This window comes from Hyalella azteca, unplaced genomic scaffold, assembly GCF_000764305.2.
Source record: "Hyalella azteca isolate HAZT.00-mixed unplaced genomic scaffold, Hazt_2.0.2 contig3758, whole genome shotgun sequence".
Taxonomy (NCBI): Eukaryota; Metazoa; Arthropoda; class Malacostraca; order Amphipoda; family Hyalellidae; genus Hyalella; species Hyalella azteca.
The window spans coordinates 169324-182321 of record NW_025933995.1 but is presented as its reverse complement, the minus strand read 5'-3'; the positions used below and the strand labels follow the sequence as shown (position 1 = coordinate 182321).

General features: G+C 38.7%; 1 protein-coding gene across 3 annotated transcripts in view; it reads right to left on the bottom strand.

The window, feature by feature from the left end:
- LOC108676370 (plexin A3) overlaps positions 1–12998 on the bottom strand; it is a 166663-nt gene that overhangs the window by 40929 nt on the left and 112736 nt on the right. Inside the window, exon 1 of one of the 3 annotated variants that reach the window (XM_047879757.1) lies at positions 3632–3651. The exons of the other annotated variants lie outside the window; for them this stretch is intronic. The gene's annotated coding sequence lies outside the window, so the exon portion shown is untranslated. Of the gene's footprint in view, positions 1–3631; positions 3652–12998 lie in introns of those variants that run through there. 3 annotated transcript variants of the gene reach the window in all.

Genomic DNA, 12998 nt, shown 5'->3' with positions numbered 1-12998 from the left:
GTCACTCTAATATAATTTTATTACTATCATACTATGCTTATATCACTATAACAATGCAAGCTAAATTATTTGAATTAGCTAAAAAGTCGACAGTGAAACTAACTGACTGGAACATATCGTACGATATGAGGCGACAAGATCCTCACAACTATCCTCATTCGCAGCATCAGCATAACATCAGCAGCACCAACACCAGCAGCAGCAGCACATGCAGCAGTAACGTGGTCACCAGCAGCACCATGCTATCACCAGCACCAACACTGCAGCAGCAGCACATGCAGCAGTAACGTGGTCACCAGCAGCGCCATGCTATCAGCAGCACCAACACTGCAGCAGCAGCACATGCAGCAGTAACGTGGTCACCAGCAGCGCCATGTCATCACCAGTACCAACATTGCACCAGCACCAACACTATAGCAGCGCGACGCGGTGAGCAGAGAAAAGCTAGGCAGGCCTGGTAGCAGGTTTACCATTCCAGCGGCACGCGCTTCTCACGGAGGGGACCTGATGTACGTCACCCTTCTTTCCCTGTCCCTGCCCCAGCAAAAAAATAAAGAGAGCCTGACATTGTTTAAATTGTGTTCGTGATATATGAAGCGCGTCTAGCCTTCCACGAAAACACTTCAGCCAGGCAAAAACTGGAGATAGAGTCCACGAGGCATTTCTTTAAGGAAGCTTAAATAACGTCAACATCGCGTGTGAAATAAAACTCTTTAATTATTGTTCGCAAATTTTAGCTTGCAATGTAAACTGTTGGCAACGCCGTCCTAATGGAGAACAAACAACACACGAGAATAATTTGATCCAGCAAGGAATCATCGCGACTGGCGATCTCCATTGACCTCTAACGTTTCAAAATTAAAGTTTATTTCACATGGGACACTTTTCTCCGCACGCATGAAATCCAAAGTTACCTCTGAATACAACGAAATGACCTTAAAAAAATGACATCAGTAATTGAAGTCTGAGATGAAAGCAGCACAAAGAAAAGTGAAGGATGAGAATACAATCAAATCGTCGAAAGTCAAGTAAAAAATTACCTCGGCTGTGAAATCAACACATTGAAATTTAAAGACAGGCAGAATTTCTAACTCAAGAACCGCGTTTTTAAATTAAATCCTTTAATCAAATAACGCGCGTAAATAATGAGTAACAAGGTAACGAGAAGCGCGAAAACTAATGTCGTCAAGAATCAAAGAATTATTATGCAATTGTTTGTTAACACTGTCTTTTCAGCCACATAGTCTGCTTCATAGAGAAAGTTTCGCTCCACTGATGTAAATCGATTACACATTGCGATGTTACGCGCTTACTGAAAGAGAACTCTTGAAATGAAAATAAAAATTTATATTATCACAGAGGATTTCCACACTTCAATGACTTGTCAACCTAGAATTTTTTTTTACCTTGTATGTTTTTGATAAATATACAATTGGCTATGCCTATGTATGGGGCAAATTAAAGTGTTAATAGGAAAATCTTTATACGCCCTCATATCAGCAGCGATAATATAATATATGCGGTGCTATGTGAAGGAATTGCAGCACGGAGCAGGCACAGTTGAATGCGACGCTTCTAAAGGGAATGTGTCGGGACAGAACAGGGCCACCATCCGCCGCTCAGGCCTACCACGAACTTGTCCAAATATAGCGGCGTGTCTCCAGCAGAGAATATATACAGTCTCACCAAGTACATTAGTAGACGTTATGAAGACTGTACTTAGCAAATATTAGAACTATGCACACAATGTTCTTCATTACCGCTGATGTTAATGCTATTTTTCATATGTTCACAAATTTAGGAGTAAAATTTTTGGCAAAATTTGTTTACAAGGTACAGTTTATATTTGTTCAAAGATTAGCGAAAAGGGACCTCATGCACGTCAGAGATAATCTTGACTGGCTTTTGAATTTTGGTGACTAACAGCTTTTGATTACATTTCGTGGCTATAGCGCACCAACATGTCACAATTTCGATGATACAAAGTTTTCATCCAATTTGTTGCTATCAACGGAGAAAAAACGAATCAAGAAGCTTCCATCAATTTAATTCAGAAGGCGTTGCTAGACCTTGTGCGACTAATGAACGGATGAATTTTCATCTTAAAAGTTGAGAGAAAACATTAAGTGCTTAACCAGAGCATATACACCCTTTTATTGCTTTTGATGCAATTATCAAGACAAAATAACCAAATAAAGGAACGAAAATATAGTTTACAAATTCTACGTAAACAAGAAGTTAGGTATAATTGACGGTAATAACACCAAAATTTATCCTTGTACCGAAAGCGGCTATGCTTAGGGTAAAACAAACGAGCTGCAACTTCAAATGGTTGCATGTAAGCTGTGAAGGACCAGTATTTTTCATTGATTAGCGAAACGACCGAGCAATAAATGTCAAGTGAATGCTAATAATTTACGACAGATGGCTTACATCATCTTCATAATTTCTTCGCGTCATAGATAAAGCGCTTGTGATACCTCAGGCTTATCAAGGCGTGGTGGTAAGAGGAGAGGACTTGGTCGTTCGTGTCACGTGTGAATGACTGAACAAGAGCTCAACATTACAACATGGAACTTGAACTTGCTTAGCGATGCCTAGAACTTACTTAGCAATGCACTTTAAAAGCCTGGTACCTCATGAGTGATTCGATTAATATACTCGTTAATTTGTTAGACCTTTGATGTGTCCCATCACGTTATTTTGTGGAAATTTCTCCAAAATTTGGTAAAGGAACCATACAGCATAATAATTCAGTGGTCAAATTAAGGACTTGAGACGAGAAAAAACGAGACAACATTTAGCAGAGCGCCTAATCTCCTTGCTAAGTGACCTCTTTGGCCGGCCCGATTCGGCTCCGCGTGATTTTTTATTGTGTCATCTTAATTCAATTGTTTACAATTACTGTGCAAGCACCCTACCTCGTTTGAAGAACAACGAGCGTCAAGCCATTGCCAACATACCAGTCATTATGCTTCAGCGAGTTGAACGAAACTTCAAAAATCGATCAAGTGAATGCATTAACAATAGGGACAGTCATTTGTCCGATGTCGTCTATAAAAAAGTAAGTGATACAAAAATGCAGGTTAAGTCTTGTTCAATAAAACAAATATTGCAATGATATCTTTACTACCTAGTTTTTTATCGAGCTTTCAAATCAGGAAGTTTCCGCGAATCACCCTGGGCCTGTACCCGAGCACCCGACCCTTTTTCAATGCACTTGAGAAAGTTAAGCGAAATTGGATAGTTACTTCCATTAGTCATTTGAAGCTTTCATATAAAAACGTTTGCATATATAATTGTCGGCGAGACGATATATCGAGAGTTTACCCAACTTCGTCGTTCACAAGAATTACCAGAACCCAAAATAGTAATATAGCTAAAATCATTATTTAAGCTATTAATCGCAAAACAAACGGGATCGATGAAATCAACGTGTGAGCTATCACTCGGAACATGATCGTAATCACGGAACATCATGTAAAGGCGAATATTCAGAACACAAAAGGTTATGGGATGATTGAGATCACACCACACGAAATTGCAAACACTAATAGAACCGCTAAAATCAGGGTAATAAAAGGCTTGGTATACAGCAAAGATCTAAAACAAACGTATTAGATGAGCTCACCAATGAAATAATTATCAATAACTTGAATTATAGCTTCATTTAATAAGAATCATCACTTGAATTTAAAAAAAAAGTTGCAGATAATACGGAGCACATGAAACACGTCCACTTAATCAAAAGCACGTCGGCACACTGGCAGGGTTTGCGTCACGCGACAGCCAGCCAGCCAATAGCAAGCACCAGGGACAGACCGGAAACAACCGCATGGCCTGGCTTAGCATGGACGCGTTCGCACAGGTGCAGCTTTCTGCCCCAGCAATGGTGACACTTGCATACTCTACTTCTTATCTACCACTCTACCGTAGGTAAAGTCAATGGTATATTCATCAATTATAGCAATTATGGGATGTGACCACTATATGAACAACCTTTCATTATGATACATATTCACTGTAAGGAAATGTGTGAATTCCATCACTGAGTCAGTAATCTGCTAGACTATCAACGGTTAACAGTTGGTGGGCATCTCTTCTTAGGGCGGCGTTTACTTTCCGTCTCCTTATCTCTGTGTCAAATAACACGGGCTAGTCTTGAGCACAGCGACGAACAGGATTTCGGCGAGACGAGTCTGGGGAACATAGGACTTAATCATTCCGTAAATTAATTACAGTGCTTTAATTCATGCATTGATAGCACCTACAATAAAAATTGAACAGTATCTTCTTTCCATTCGATGCACGCATTTCGATTAATTTAGAATTAATTCTGAATAGATTTGTAAACGGCGAAATTTAAAGCAAAAACAAAAATGAAAACTGGAGGCCTAAATTGATTTAGATAATTTAAATATAACGAAAACAAATAGATGTTTGTCGAAATGTTTGAAATGAAGCCAGAAATATCATCGCTAAAGGTTCATAATTAGAAATGGTTCATAGTCAGAAAGAATAAGGTGGCTTATTCAAGGATACAAATCTATTTCCAATAAAACTATACACGAATCCAGCGCAATTACCGACATTCATACAGTGTAAGAATGTTGATGATGTAACATTATTGATAACATTTGCAGCTCATTTTGAGCTGCAAAGTTAGTAACATTTTTTACTAATATCTAAGTGACTTTGCGTACCAAAACTTCCTCCGGAATGAAGAAGTAACCGCGGCTAAAAAAACGATATGTCCGATTACCAAAATTTAGCGAGCAAGTGATTGGGGTAGGCTGAAGCAACAGACATTTTCCGAATGTTCAAATAGGAGCAGGAAAGTGAGCGGTACGATCTGCTGCTCAATTATTGCAGCCTCATGCAATATTGCAGCGCCGGCCAGCGTAAAAATGACGCTCGCCTCTAAACCCGGTCATTTGCTTCCATACTGCCTCGCTTGCCGGTGGCTTTGATGCTTGAATTTTTCTTAGGCGATAATGGGCGGTTTCATTAAAATATTCTACACGCGTTTCTACAGATAAAAACCTTGAAGTGGCGCTGTTAACGGCAGGAAGTAGATTCTTGTCGATATCAATAGTTTCCCCTGGCGCTGTTAACGGCAGGAAGTAGATTTTTGTCGATATCAATAGTTTCCCCCAAGCGACAATGGGATTTCGTGAGCTGAACCTGCTTCTGTACACAAAAAAATTGATGAAGCACTATAGAGAAAAAAATGGAAGAATGTTAGGTTGATATCTCGTTTCATTGTCAGAACAGGCAATTTCTTCATACTTGCAAAAAAGGACTGTGAAAATGGAAAAACTTGCAAGAAAACGCAACAAATCAGCCATGGAGATGATCTGATCACGAAATAAGCAACAGCGCTACGTAACTTCGTCCGACCGAAGAATCCGATCAAACTTTGACTAATATAACAAATTTTAAAAATTAAAGCTAAATTATTCAAAACGATAAATCATGAAAATGCATGAAATTGTGGTAAAACGTCTCATTTTAATTATAACTCCACAGTATGGACGATTATGAATGAAACAACAATTGAATGAATTCAGTTGACTATCAGCACAATCGACATTTATTTGAAAACACGCAACAGAAGAACAAACGTCAGCCTTAAACTGGTAAAAAAAAAACGCTCATCTGAAATGTAGTTAAGAGATGAAGGGGATTAGTGATGTAAGGTTATAATTTTTTAAAACCCCAAGAGAAAGCGAGTTCGTGCACAGTATACCTAATGTACAGAATTTTGTGCCGTGATGCATGCCTGAGAAAACACTCAAGTTAACAATGTAACAAAAACCGTAAAGTGATCACAATGTATACATTGAAAATGGGAAATTTTTTAGCAAAAAAGGAGAGAAAAAGCTATTGATGAAACACGACATCAAACTCTACTAACAGGAGTCGAGATAAGATGGCGGCAAAAAACGACGCTTTGCACGGGAGTTGCGGGAAATAGATTCTAAGGAAAACGAGAGTGCAAAATTGATTCGATCATGAAAGATACCGACGACGTTATAGAGTTGACAGCGAACACAACGTTGAGCTGAGATCGAATTGAAACAAAAGATCCGTAAGACGATTTGAATTGATTACCATGATTAAATTTTTATGACAGTTCGAATAATTGATAAGTAATAAAGTCTTACACTCTTCCAAATACTCTAACTCAAAATAACACTTTGATTTTGATTATGAAAAAGCTGCCGCATGGAAGGCTTTATTTGGCAATTTTTCACGCCATAAACGTAAGTAATGCGTGAAGTAACAAATTTATGTTATAACTTAATACGCAAAATGCTAACAACCTTCTTCACTTCCGTGCTATTTAATCTAATTTGCTCATTGTAGCTTGTTTAATTAATATCGCGCACAACATTTTTCTACTTTACACAAGTTTAATTTAGTTTGGTTTAGTTAGTTATAGGCGACCAACTAGCCAAGACGAAAAATTATGTATACGTAGTTTAACTAAAATCACATTTGCGGAAAAATTTCGTAGTGGTGTGTCTGTCTATTCATACCATTATTTTTGGGAAAAAATTAAGCTTTTTTATTGGACAGCATCGTAAATTCTTCAATAAAAAAAAAATGCTGGCAGCCTCTTAAATGAATGGTTTACACTTGAGTACAGAATAAATGCCTTTTTTAGTTACCTTACCGTACATTTGCGTCGTGTATGATTATTTCCAAGTCAGACAGAGATGGTCAGATTGGTCACACCCACGTACGGCTTAACAAGCAAACCTTGCAATATCGTCATACAGATCAGAAAATTAAAGTTATCAAAGCTTATTCTTAAGTCTGTACAATAACAGTATGCGATGAAACAACTTTCGCTAGTAATCCCGCAGTGCATGCATAAATAACGAGATAATTATTGTCGAAAACTCAACTAGCCTCACATGCTCGTCATATGGCAGGGAATGGCTGCGCCCAATGCCTAGGTTTTCCAAGAAGAGCGCCTGGAATCTGAATGAAAGTGCCTGATGTTCTCACTTGATCGCAGTCGTTCCTGAGCGGCAGGTCGTAAGTCTGTGTCACTTGAGACATCGCTTATTACCGTCCTCTCGTTCTCGACGTAAGGAGTGCGCTCGAGGCAGCGGCACTTAGCAGCGAGACCTTGAATGCAATAGTTTTACGCTGCGGAAGGAATCACAAGACATGACAATTGTTACGGGATTATTATGCGCAACGCATCTGAGTGGTGTAAGGTGTGACTAATGTTTGCACTATCCCAGGGACAACAAAGAAACATGAAATATAGACAGAAAGATTTGAAATTAAGACAATTTTAGCTTAGGTGTCGTGAGTGGTCGATTACGGTAGGCAAGACTACGCAACATCAATAGCTTTTTGAATATACTAAAATAACCCTTAAGTATAACACTCCTTATCCATAATACGGTACGCAAGAAGCTCAATGCTATCCAAAAAGACTAAAGTTCCATGGGTCTAATTCCACAGTTTTCACTATAACACAAGTCACCAATGAGTGGCAGACTTCATTTATACGATTTATAGGAAAGTTCACACTTCCCGAGTTATTTCGTCACCTGAGAACTGTTTGCACAACTCGGCTGTTAATTTACTATTTAATTTAAATACAGGCGCGGTAAGAGCTACATTACCACCAGCATCAACATCAGCTACTTCTCGAATGGAACTTTTTTTCACTTCTAGAAACAAGTAATAAGTAGTAATTAAAAAATAATACTCAGGGAAGACCAGCATGCATAACACTGAATGAACTTGGCATAATTCTTTAACATAGTAATAAATATTGACATCATCATCCCCATTTAATCCAGGAAACGTGTACAAAGAGTAGTGATGCGTTACTAAGGCAGGTACAGAATCAACAATGGCCGGTCTGAAGCAGAACAACAAGCCAGCAGCACTTGCGGGGCAGTGTGATGCCAGGACAGCGCGACGCTACTTCATCATCAGCCTCACCGTTAGCCAAGTACATACATACTGTCCGCTAGACAGCCCTCATTTTTTTGGAAGCAATAATAATTCCTTTAACCTCGCACGGCAGAAAAACTAGAAGGTGTGGTCCGAGTATCAGCACACAAACATCAACGATATCCAGACAACCTGCTGGCGATGCAAATTACATGTCTTTAGTAATTAATTAATAGACCTCAATGTAAGCTAATCAATGTAATTAAAAACCATGAATGCATCCGGGAAAGCAGCCAATAATATAATTTCATCTAAATAAGGACACCTAATACACGAAAAAATTCAGAGGCAGCTGTCTTCAACCTTTTCGCGGGCAAGCATAGATGTATGCAGAAATTTAACTTTCCGAAGCCACTACGAGATAGCATGGAGAATTATAAGATAAATTTGCTCATGCTTCAATTTAATTTAATTATCTCAAGCTACTTTTAGTTCATTAAATTGATATTGCTTCTTCAGACTTTCTAAAAAATGCGGAATCGGCGTCAATTTCTTTGTCCGAGTCCAAAATTTAATTTGAATGCTCATTATTTTAATTCGTATGCAAGATCAGGGGTGAAGCTTCGGATGGATGGATGGATAGGCAGATGACTGGTGTTTGACCGAGGTCTGATGACTTAGCCTCAAACACAAAACAAGGGAGGAGCTATACTTATTTGGAAGAAGATTTTAGGTGACCATGTTTGGTAACTTGCATGCTTAAAAAGAGTTTAAATAATAAATACCGGCTCAGCTTTTCAAAGTTCAGCTAATGCAAAAAAAAATCAGGAAAAAAATTGTTCTCCTAAGAGTAATAATTGATACACGTTTATCTTAATTCGACCTCACCAAAATAGGCTCCTGAATTGCACCTCAACTGCCTTCCCCATCATTAACTCGTACGAAGGTACGAATTTACAGGTACGAAGGATCGTAACTAAAGAGTAAGAGAGAAAGCGAACAAGATTGACAGGAAACGAATAAAAGCAAAGGATACGAATATATGAGTCAGCTCAACAGGTGCTTGCTGAGTCGTCATATGAGAGCGTGAGACGCCAAGCGAGTCACACACAAAGACGAGACGAGACTTCGACGTGACACCCACAGTACAGGTGTGACGTCACCTTCACGTCTAATTCTGGTTGATTTCAACAGTACGTCTGAGATACTTACTTTTCGAGGGGTTATTTAAAACATAACACTTGACGACGTCGGCACCTTTAAAATTTCTCCTTACAAATCATCTCGTAAATCTTTATTGCACATTTAGTAATTAATCCAATATGAATAAATTGCATGGTGTCGCATCTACAGCGGATACCAACCGGAGGATTTAGTCATTTTTGATCATCACCAAAGTATTCGACGAGGGCGAACATGCGATTATCTCTCGTCTACTACATGATATAGTGACAGTCAGGGGCGAGATAAGAAATATTGAAGAGCCTCTGTACGCATTTCGTACCATACCGCTTACCCTTGCCTCTCCCCATTTGAGCAACATTAGGAAGAATCTCTGGCGGTGCTTCTGCTTGTGAAAGCACAAGCTACCATCGAACAATGAGCTAGAGATTTGGACAACATTAAATGCAGCAAATGAACGCAAGTTCTGTTTTCGACTGAAAGAATTAGTCGTGTAAAAATTCCCTCATGCACACAACTTCTAAAATTGTAGAAAATGGTAGTTCAACACAACTGAGACACAATCAATACTGTTTTTGCCTAAATGTATCCTAAAAACTATTTATATACAAAATATAAACCAAAGAAAATTAGCTCTATTGTGAATTATTATGAATATGCAGATGGATATGTCCTTAAAAACAATATATACAACTAAACAACCAGAGACAATGAAATCTTTTACGAATTACTAAAAACAAGTAGAGTATTTGATGTTTATTGTAAAGGACGGCTCAAAAGAACGTGATTACATGCTTCGTAATCGATAAGAACATATAATTTCAGTATGAAAGTAACCCATCAGCAAGAAATGAGCTTCGGCTGAACTTGTAATTTGAAGGGTTTACATTATATCAACATGGTACAATCCTACCGTGGGCGCTTGACAAGAGTCAGCTCAATTGCCTGCACCAGCAAGGGTGAACGGCGAGCGTGAAAGTACATGAACGCACTTGCATCTACGTCACTTGCACCTACGCGTACACACAAACGAACTCGTGTGCACAAAGACATGCATGCACTGTCACTCTCTGGACCACACTATCTCACGACCCAGTGACACAGGCTCATTCCTCATTCTCATATTCAGTGTCATAAACAAATTTTATTCGGATCGAACTCGTAGAACTGTGAATTGTGCCCTCATCAATAAAGTGATAAGGGTCTTGTAAAAAATATTTAATGTGACATCGATTAACACAACCGTCAGCATCGTGCAACAAATACAGCGTTACCAAAAATTTGGCAGACAAGTGAAAAATGTCCAAGGCTGGTGCAAAAGGACATGGGATAAGGTACAGTGAAGAAACGCGGATAATTTCAAGATATTAATTTAAATAAAATAAAACTGGAAAGTGACAACTATACTCCACAGACTAAATGATAAATTTAAATCCTATTAATCACATGACAGATGAATTGAGAGTTTCGACTTGGAATTGCAACCAATTATGTGAATGCTATGAAGCGACTGGCTATATAAGAAGTTGATGCGGTAAAATTCACTGTCATGACCGTCTGCGCATAGATATATATTATTTAATGACCTAGCTCCATAAAATCATTACAGAGTTAGGCCTAATTATCGAAACACAATGAAAACACAATGCTGAGGAGACAGTCAACGAAGAAACGATATATAGCAACGATTCGTTTGGTAGTAAGTCTGATAAGTGCCGGAGCAGCGCTATAAACTGCCAACAAAAGCAATTGTGATATTTGTGAAGTCACTGAGAATTTGACTGCATGTTATTAGTATAAAGAAACGTAATATGACATTAAACCATTATTTCCATAAAATAAAGAAGGTAAAATCACGACGAAGTCGTTAGTGCACAGAAAACAGCAAATTGTTGTACTAAGTTCGTTATATATTGTGCCAATAAGACCATATTCCCGATTTGGCAGCAGAAACATGACATTTGTTGTATAAAGAAACATAATATGATATTAAAATGCAGATGCGCACCCTCCTACAAATTCATGGCGCAATTGCTACGGAGCGTATACCTCTAGAGGAAGGTCCTCCATATACCGCGCACAAAGGTAGAGCTGTCAGTGTAGGCTCGGTGTGGCGGTAGGATGCATGAGTCTAGTTCCAATTGCAAGGAAATTGCACGTTTGCAAGCAAATTGCTTTCTATCAGCGAGGAATTTATGAACGATATGCGCTGCCATCGCGCAACTCCACCGAGAATTGCCGGCTACTGGCATTACTCGGATCGTGGCAGTTACGTCTATTGGGCGCAGTTAGGCGAGAGCTTTTCTTTCCCGGGTGGAACGACTGTTATTTTGATATAATTAGCAAATATAACAAAATTCTTCTATTTCAAAATGCTGATATTAATAAGGATGCCTAAAAGAAACAATTAGTTTTGAATTTTCAAACGAAAGCGAAAAAGTAAAAATTAACTTAAGTTTAAATTTAACCACCTTTATATATAAACTGCATATTTGAGCGTCAATTAGCTACATAACCACGCACCGATGGGCAACGTACTATGAATACCACTTACTATTTTGGAGTTCATCAATTTCTCCATAACACTTTAAGCCGCGTTACTTAACAAGTTTTACCTAAAAACCTGGACTATCATAGTCCGAATGGCGTTAAGCCTTGTTTAAAACCGTAGGTACTCGCGGAAGATTTGTGTAGTAAATAGTAGCAACCATTCCCAGACGCTAGTACACAGTTTCAGAGGATGCCAAGATCGTACCCAATTTAGGCAGAGGAGAGGCACCATCTGCATACACATAAGTTTTGGAAAAGTTCCGTAAATGCATTATTAAACTTAAATCAAGGACTAAAGCTAATACATTCGAATGAATTTTTAAAGTCATTTGCAATAAGGTGAATAACATCAGAAAACTTATCTTCCTACACTATATCCATATTGTTTCAAACGAAAAACTTGACCAATTCTTCCGGCGTAGAAGACCAAACAAGCGAAAGTGGGAAGGCGCAAGGGTAGTATAAGAGGTCGAGTTAATGGATCGAGGGAGCAATAAAGCGGTCCAGGTAGAACACGCATCACCAACACAATACACCCAAAGTTGTACGACACGCGAGGTATTTGTGACAGGCTGTACGGTATGTGCTTGCAAGCAAAAATTGTCTATAGGCTCAGGCTTTCTTCAGGGCAAGGAAGAAATAATTAACTTACAACGGAACATCAATACTTACATCAATACTTATGGAACATCAATACTTAAATACTTACAACGAAACATCAATAATGCAATGAGGTAACAGTTCCGCGTTGCAGCTACAAGCTTGATTGATCCCACAAAGTTAGAAGGAACCATTGCTGATTTATTATTAATAACATTATAACTAAAGGTGATTCATCAATACTCAATTGATGGTTGAACTGTATAGATCAATACTTAGGTAGAATGTATGGTAATTGCGGTTTGCGAGTGTGGTACTATACCTCGTATCAACCCTTAAAAATATAGTCGACTAGTGACCGGATCCGACTCTGCGACGCTCATAACTTGGCCTCTCTGAACTCCAACCCCTCATCTAAACTTCCAACTGCCCTTTCATGCACCTAGCGCTTATTCACATCGTTAGTTCTACCCTCAGTTCCCCTTCCTTGTGCCTAGTGTTCAACCGTGATGCAAGTCTAATCCTCAATTCCCCCTTCCTTATGGGAATGGGGTCTATTCTCTACAAACTCCTTTCCAATAGTTCTACCTGAAACTCCACTCTTAACTTACAACTTGGGTGTTAGCTGCACAGGTGTACTTCGTTTGCTCCGCACTGAATGGTGCCGTAATGCGTATAGTATTATCTAACATTTTTTATCAGGAGTTCCACTGATTTGTACATGACGTTTGAAAATGATA